We start from the raw sequence: 8,895 nt of genomic DNA on the forward strand, positions 1-8,895 counted from the left end.
CATGAATGTTTCAGGTAAAATTGGAGGCTTCCAATAGATTTCACGCTGGAGGAAGCTGCTTGAGCCAAGCCTTAGAGCTCGGGGAGGCCAGAACATTGCCCTCCTCCCTCACCAGAGGCAGTGAGATGAGCAGCTCTGGGCAGCATATGAGTCTTATATCTCCTAGCATGGAATGCTCAGGTCTTCATGTTTTGGGCCTATGACCAAGCCAGGTCGCAGTTATCTGGCTCCCTGTGACAGTCATCCTCCATGCCAAGGGAAGATGTGACCCTCCAAAACATGAGACTTGAGGACCTGGGTCCCCCGTGCCTGGCATCTGCTCAGAAATCTTAGAGGAACTGTTGATCCTCCAGGTATCTCATGGGGCCAGCAGAAGTGGAGAATGCCCTGGCGGAGCTCTCAGCTTGCCTAGCCCCACAGGCCCAGTTTGAGGGGAGGGGAGGATGAGGACACAGAGGTCATCATGTCTGTGTGTGGGCGCTGGGAAGGCAGGTGCAGGGGAGACTTCCAGGCCATGTCAACCCAGCCTTGGAGGTAGGGTGGGGTAGGGGTGGGAGGTGGGGGGGGCGGGGGACAGGGGCAGGGTGCCCGCCAGTTGGTGTGCATGTGCACTTACACTGTGTGGTCACCAGGAGGCACTGTGGCCTCATCTGTGACTGAAACTGCTGCTGGTGCTGGTGCTGCTGATGACATCCAGTACTTAATGAGCTCTTATGTGCCCCCTCATCTATCCCTTACAGCAACCTAATGAGTTCAGGACTCTTATTATACCCTTTTTATAGATAAGGAAACAGAGGCCTAAAGAAGTTAAATAAGTTGCCCAGATGCCACAGCGGTGGAATCAGAATGGAGATCTAAGCAGTCTGGCTCCAGAGCATGCATTCATTGACTCTACAGGTGTTAACTGAGCATCTTCCGTATGTGAGGCTCTGTGCAATTAATAATGTAAAAATAATAAATCACCAATGCTTCTTAAATACCCACTGGCCTTCAGCCAAAAACATACAATAAGAGTAAATATGGATATAGGAAAAAATGTATACATAGGAAAAATGATAGGAATAATGATAAATTTAAACTAGCCAGATGTCTCATATGCATTATCTCATGGAATCTTTACAGAAACCCTGTGAAGAATGAACCTTACTGCCCCCATTTCACAGAGAAAGAAACTGGGGTTAAGAGAGCTTAAGTAAGTTTCCACGGTGTAGAGTGGAGATTGGAAGTCCTGGGACTTGAGCCAGGTCCCATCCTTTTCCAAAGCCGCCATGCGCTTAACCACTGTCGGCTCAAAAGTCAACTTCTCTTTCCTTTCCTTCATGAACATTTACTTTTCAAACCGTATAAGTGGTTGGCACTCAACCTGAGCCCCCCATCTGGTTCTGCGCTGCAGGGGCTGAAGGCGTTTATTGTCCTTACCCCGTAGTTCCCGTCCCAGGACTGAGACCAGCTCACCAAGGAGCAGCAGCAGCACGTGAAGTCAGGGACAACCCCATAAAGCATCTGAGGAAGGTGACAAGCGCTAATGGATGGGGCTGGTCCCCCTGAGTGGTTCACAGTGCTCTGCTCCCCAAATCTCATAGGATAACAGAGTGAAGGTTAGGTAGCCAACAGTACTAGCCTTTTCCTCTGGAGGAAAAGCAGTATTTAGCACAGGCTGCTAACAGGAGGGGCCTTTGGTTGTATCATTATGGCCTTTAATGGCTGCACACTTTCAAGGCACTGGTTTCCAAAGGACAGATGCCCCTGGGAGATGATGCTGCTGATTATGTTGAGCACGGGGCCTCAGCACATGACTTCTTCTTGTCCTTATTACAGTCTTTGGACACAGGCATGGACATTCTCATTTTAATGAAGGAAACCAGCTCAGTGTCACACAGCTGGAAAGCAGCACAGCTGGGTCTTGAGCCCAAGGCTCCTGGCCTGGCCTTCAGGGGCCATGAAGGGCTCCCCTGCATGGGAGGCTCACACTGGCTTTGCGGAGCAAGCACTTCCTTGGCTGCAGGAAGGATATCCCCTGTTCCCGGCCCCCAACCTCTGTCACTTCTCCTTCTCCCCCTCGTCCCTGCTGGAGCTATGATCAGGGTGACCCTGGCACCCTTCATGGAAGTCCCCAGTCCCTTACAGGCTGGGCCTCTCTTCCGTTCACTTCTAGGCTAGTCTGACTTCCACACCTTCTGTACTGGTCTCTCCTTGTGTAACCAGGACAGCCCACCTCTGGGGTTCTTTAGGCAGCCAACAGCATCTAAACAGAATTTCATGTGCACTATTGTTTTGTTGTCCTTGTTTTGTTTTTAATCATTTCTTTATATTTATGGTAAAAGACATGGATTTTCTGCTATAACAGTGATAGAATATTTCCTGTTTGCTATAAATTTACATAATAATAAAAAGTGGTGGGATTTAAAGCAATGATTTTAAGCTGCCATGGGCCTGAATGAGTTGGGGAAACTGTGCACAATCATGCAGAACAGCACCTCAGGGAGCTCAGGACGGGGCCCAGGAGAGATGATCTCCAGTGGGGTTTGTCCTAGTCACCTGGGTCCCTGGGCCCCTGCCCGCCTATGTGGCTCTCCCCACCCATCACTCCTGGTGCTGCCAAGCTCTCTGGGTGTTGTCCCCAGTCCCCCCCAGGAGAGAAGCTGATGAACTTTCTCTCTTAAAATGCTCAATTTCCTGGAAATCGGGAGATCAATCATGAGAGTCAGCTTGGATTTTCCCCCACTGAGGTTTGTAAGGTAAAGCCCATGCTAACAGGTAGCAGGGTGACAGATAAGTGACATGTTCACCACTGTTTCAGGTGTGAAGATGTCCGTTTAATCAAGGATGATTCAGAGATCATACAATCTCATCACACAGAGTGGAATTCCCAGGGCAGATGGAGATGTATTTTATTGCCGTAATGTTATGATCATTGTCATTCATTTCCAATATAATCTTTGACTCTTATTGTTTTGTTTTTTCTGAGGAAGATTGGCCCTGAGCTAACATCTGTTGCCCAATCTTCCTCTTTTTGCTTGAGAAAGACTGTCACTGAGCTAATGTCTATGGCAATCCTCCTCTATTTTATGTGGGATATCGCCACAGCATGGCTTGATGAGCAGTGCTAGGTCCATGCCCGGGATCTGAACCTGTGAAGTGCGGGCCGCAGAAGCAGAGCACATGAACCTAACCACTAGGCTACTGGGCCAACCCTTGACTTTTATTCCTAAGGGTACTTCTCAATTCCCAAACTTATGGAAATTTCTAGTCTGTGTTTCTATCATGGATTTACAGCACAATTACATTGTGATCTGAGAACATCCTCTGTGGGATTTCATTTCTCTGAAATATATTGAAATTGGCTTTATATCCAAATAGGTTTAATATTTATTTAATTTTTGTAAATATACCACATGTGCTTGAAAATAATGTATATTCCACAGTTGTTTGGTGTAATAATTTCTCTCTGTATATATTTCTATCAGGCTAAGATGCTTTGCTGTTCTAATCTTCTCCATCCCTACTGATGTTCTGTCTGCTTAGTCTGTGAATTGCTGAGAGGGAGGGTAACGATCTCCTACTCTGCTTGTGTATTTGATTCTTTTTGCAGTTCCGCCATCATTTGTTTTATATGGTTTGCCTCCGAGACTGACTGTGGGGAAACCTGCAGTGTTCCAGAAAGAAGGGGGTTGAGTGGGAAGGACCAGAATCACAAGGTCCTGGAAGGTTCCAGAGAGGAACTGTCGTTAGGATCGTGTGTGGTGGGGCATCAGGTCAGGGAGGGGTGTTCTAACAATGAAGTCATATGGGGTCCACTGTGATGGAACGGGGGAAGGCAGGAGATTGGTCAAGAGAGAGTACCACAGTCCCCACTTATCTGAGGGGGAGACATTCTAAGACCCCCAGGGGATGCTTGAAACTGTGGATAGTACCAAACCCTACATACTCTATGTGCTTTCCTATGCATGCATACCTGTGATAAAGTTTAATCTATAAATTAGGGCCAGTAAGAGACTAACAACAATCACTGATAATAAAATAGAATGATTATAACAATGTACTGTAATAAAAGTTATGTGAATGTGGTTTCTCCCTCAAAGTATCTTATTGTACTGCACTCGCCCTTCTTCTTGTGATGACGTGAGATGATACAATGCCTACCTGATGAGGTGAAGTGAGGTGAATGCCATAGGCATTGTGACATGACATTAGGCTATATTGACCTTCTGACCATACTCAGAAGGAGGATCATTAAGCCATGACCGTATTGATGGTTCGATGTCAGGAGCAGACTATGTCGATGGCTTGGGATGCAACAAAGGGATGATTCATGCCCTGGGTAAGACAGAGCAGGACGGTGAGAGAGTCCATCACGCCACTCAAAACAGTGCACAATTTACAACTTATGAATTGTTTATTTCTGGAATTTTCTATTTCATATTTTTGGGCCACAAGTAACTGAAAACAAGGAAAGTGAAACCGTGGATAAGGGGCACTACGCTACAAAGCATCTGTGTTGCTAAGGCCGCACCCAACAGGAGAAGGCTCAGAGGAGGCTCATCTCCTCCAGCTGCTCCTGAGAGTCCACTTCACCTGTCCTGTGTCCCACTGACCTGCTGACCTACTGACCTCTCAGGCTTGGTCTGCCCTGTCTCCCCCCACCCCTGCCAGACCTTTGTCTACCCAACTCCCCACCTTTTTGCCACACCCCTCCCTGTCCCCATTCTCAGTTCCAACCCTGCCCACACCCAGACCCCCTCCCCACCCCTGTCCCTCCCCCACCTCCTCCCTGGCACCTTGAGTGCCGCCTGAGAGAACCAGGACATGGAGGCGCAGAGGCTGCTCTTCCTCTTGGTGGGGTCTCCTGGTCACCGAAACTCGACTGAGAGTAAACCTCGGACATCAGTGGTTCCTTCCTTTTCATCCTGCTGCTTCACACTGTGGTTTAAATAACAGCTTCTTTGGATTTCTTTGAGGGGAACTCGGTCCTGTCTGCCAACAGGGGACCTAAGTGCAGGTTTCTTGAGCAGCCTGGCCAGGCTCTGGCCCCTGCTGTCCTCGTCGAGTTCTGGGTCAGCCGGCTCTGCTTGTTTTAGGAGCAATACTGTGAAATACACAGTGAGTTCTGGCTCGCCACTCTAAGAGTTGTGTTTTTGACTAGTTTTGATTCTCATAGTTTTAACCATAGAACATGCAAGATTCCTCTCTTATGCAAATCTTTTATGCAGTTCAGAAATCTGACATTATCTGCCCTGATTCAAAATAAAAATGAATGTTGAAAGAAAATATTATCAATGATTTTAGAGGTTCGGTCTTAAGGGTATTCTATACTTAATTTTTACTGGTAGATTAATTCAAGTGTAGTTATAATAGTATCTGCCTATCTTAGTTATGCTCATATCTATATATACTTCTCTTGTTTATAGTTTGAATATAGAATTTTAATTTTTTCCCATTCATTCATACAGGATTGGGATGTTTTTGGGTATTTTTCAAAGAATTACACCCAAGCATTTCATGCATGCCCACACTTAAATCCCCAGGTAAGTTTGTAATTTATTTATTTATTTTTGTCAATTACAAACTGGCTTAGAAATTCATAAGTTAAATTCTGTTAACTAACTTTTTTAAATGTTTGAAAGTTTTTTTCAGGAAAATAAAAACCTCTAACACTTTGTAAATCCATTTTTTTTCTGAAACTAGATTGAGGAATAAGTGGTGTAAAAGATGCAGCACTTATTTCAAGAATATAATTTATTGAATTTTGATATATGTGTACAGCCATGCAGCTATCACCACGATTAAGATAATAAACATATTGAACACGTCTAAAAGGTTCCTCATGCTCCTTCGCCTCCATCTGCCTTCACCCCCTTTTATTCCCACACGCGTTACCTTCAGCCACTGGTGTATAGTCTATAGATTTTTATGTAGTGGAATCATATAGGATTATTTTTAAAAACCTGGATTCTTCAGGTCAGCAATATCATTTCAATGTTTACCCATAACATTTTGTATACTCATAGTTTGTTCCTTTTCATTGCTGTATAGAGCTCCTTGATATGGGATATACCACAATTGACTCATTCTCTACCTGAAAAAAAGCCATGGGGCTGGTTATTTCCCTTTGGTCACGCCCCTTAAAACATAACCCTGGAGTAGCACCTCTGCAGGACTGTCCAGTGTGTACTTGGAGTTTGCAGTTCCATGATGAACTGGTTGAGAAAAAATCCAATTGGGAATGTGCTAAAATTTTTTTAAATATCTAGTACATTAATAACAATTATTTTTGGAATTCTCGTTCAATAGAACAATCACTGACGTGGCATTTTGGTCTTGCTAATTACCACCAACATTTTATTATGGGGATTTTCAAACACACAGCAACATTGGTTCCCTAACATTTTACTAAACTTGATTTATCATGTATCTACCCATACATTTCTCTACCCATCCATGAGTCCTTCTTATTTTTGATGTATTTCAAATTAAATTGCAGCCATCAGTATATTTCTTCCTAAATATTTCATCATGCCTGCCAGTAACTAGAGTTCAATATTTATTTACATATATTTTTATTTTAATATAAAACTACATAGAGTGAAATATACAAATCTGAAAATACATTCACTGAGTTTTGACAAATATATATACCAGTATATTCCAGCTTCATTCGATATAGAATATTACTGTCTTCCCAGAATGTGCCCTCACTCTCCTCCCAGTCAATCCCTGCCCTCATTGTAGGTTAATTTTGCCTGTTCTAAAATTTCATGTAAATAAACGCGTGCCGTATGTGCTCTTTTGTGCCTGTCTTATCCTGTTCAGCACAGTGTTTCTGAGATTCATTCATGTTGTTGCATGAATTAGTAAATAATTCATTCCCTCTGAGCCATATTCTTTTGAATGAATACTTCTGTTTGTTTAAAGACAGCATTTGGAACTAAGGTATCTAGTTTTCAAGAACATACAGTTAAATCTAGAGCAATCAGTGCAGAACAGTTCTCAGGAGCAGTTTGCACATGCTAAGTGGAAATCTTTGTCTTTATTTACATTAAATGTAATAGAATTAAAATCTAAGATCTTAGAGGAATTACACATATTTGTACCATATACATTATCACCACTTTTGTTTATACAAGCCTCAAAAGTTGATTATTTCTGATTAAAGTCATATTTTTCTTGACTTTATGTTTTTTGTCTTATGTTGATCTTTAAGTGATAAAATTCAAATTATCAAAAGAAAGTTGTGATTCAGAGAGATGCTGGCCCAGCATTAGACACAGGAACTGGTAGGGTCCCAGGTGAACTGGAAATTGAGCTCTGCTTCAAGATGCCCACAGTCACAGGGCCTGACAACACTGCCAGCTGCTAAAGAAACGTGCGAGTGCCAGTTCTGATCTTTTCTGAAGCAGTGGAATCCACTGGGGATATCTGAGGGGCGTGGTCACCTCTTAGACACTACTTTAGAACAACGAATCTTTGTGACTGCTATATGTTCAATTTCTTTGAGACTTTCTATTATTTTATTTACATATGTTAACATTATTTTTATTCCACCTATTTGATATTCTGCCCAACCATTTCCATCCTGGCCCTGAATTTTATGTTTTCTTTGGCAGCTTGTCGTTATTACTGCCTGCCTGCAAATTGCTCTATTGGCCATTTACTGCTGGAATATGCTCTTCGCTGTGAGTATATTACAGTACTTTGTAGGTAGACTTTGATTCCTAAATATGCAGGGGTTTTTTATAGTCACTGGGCCTTTCATTTGTTTCCTTTCAGATTATTAACAAGAATACAAATTAATGTTTGAAACTGAAGCAACCTTGTAAAATATTCTGATCTTTTTTAGTAAAGAACTCAGTAAACAACTATAAACTCCATAAGAAAACTTCAAGCTTGAAATCCTTTCTATCAAAAAAAATAATAAATATTAATTGCTTGATAGGCTCTTTCATACACTGTTAGAGAATTGTGAAGTCTCGTAACCATTCTTAGATACAGGTTAATGGTATGTATCTGAAACCTTACAAATGTTAATTTTCTTTTCTTGAGTATAATTCCACTTCTCATAATCCACCCTCAGGAAATAACCAGGCATGCAGTTAAAGATCTTGTATGAAGATATTTAATAGGACAGTATTGATTATAGTAAAAAGATAGCAGCAACCTAAATGACACTTAGTAGGAGAATTGTTAAATTATTGTACATCCACACAGTGAAATGCAGTCGGCCCTCTGTATGTGCAGGTTCTGTATCCATGGATATGGAGGACCAAGTAAGGGATCTGAGCATCCTCTGATTTTGGTATCTGCTGGGGGATGGATACCAGATCGCTGGAACCAATCTCCTGAGGATACTGAGGGGTGACTGTATCGGGCAGCTTTTAAAATTTGTATGTTTCAAAGACATTTCAGGAAATGGACAATGCTATTGTCAAGTGGAAAAACCAGAAACCATGAGTTTCTATACACTGTAGTTAAAAATGTATATGCTTCTATATATACCTAGAATGAAAAAAATTGCTACATGAAAACACCATAGAATGATAAGAAAAAGTGCTTATCTTTAAGGGACAAGGTAATTTTTAACATTTTTTCTAATGCATCTGTTTGCAAAATTTCCTGACTTGATTATGTACTATGGTGCTTAGCAAATTTCTTCTTCTTTGAAAAGCATTTTATTCACCAAACATGTATAACAATCTTTTATCAATAGACCAGGATGAAACTCGAAGACATGGTTAGACGAAGACCATCCTTAGGCCCTAGTTAATTGATATGCATAACTCACCTTAATGAAGTGAAATGGTTTCTGACACCAGGCAAATGTTCACATTTTGTCATATTCGCTTGTCTTCCCACACATTCATGTCCGAGGCATCCTTGGACTTGATTTATATTTTAAGT

The 8,895-nt window shown here is 42.2% G+C and overlaps 1 pseudogene; it reads left to right on the forward strand.

Annotated features, from left to right (window-relative positions):
- Positions 1–7,674, forward strand: part of LOC139040113 (THUMP domain-containing protein 1-like) — a 40,768-nt pseudogene extending 33,094 nt beyond the window's left edge.
- Positions 7,675–8,895: the final 1,221 nt, after the last annotated feature.

Source organism: Equus asinus, chromosome 14, assembly GCF_041296235.1.
Source record: "Equus asinus isolate D_3611 breed Donkey chromosome 14, EquAss-T2T_v2, whole genome shotgun sequence".
NCBI lineage: Eukaryota > Metazoa > Chordata > Mammalia > Perissodactyla > Equidae > Equus > Equus asinus.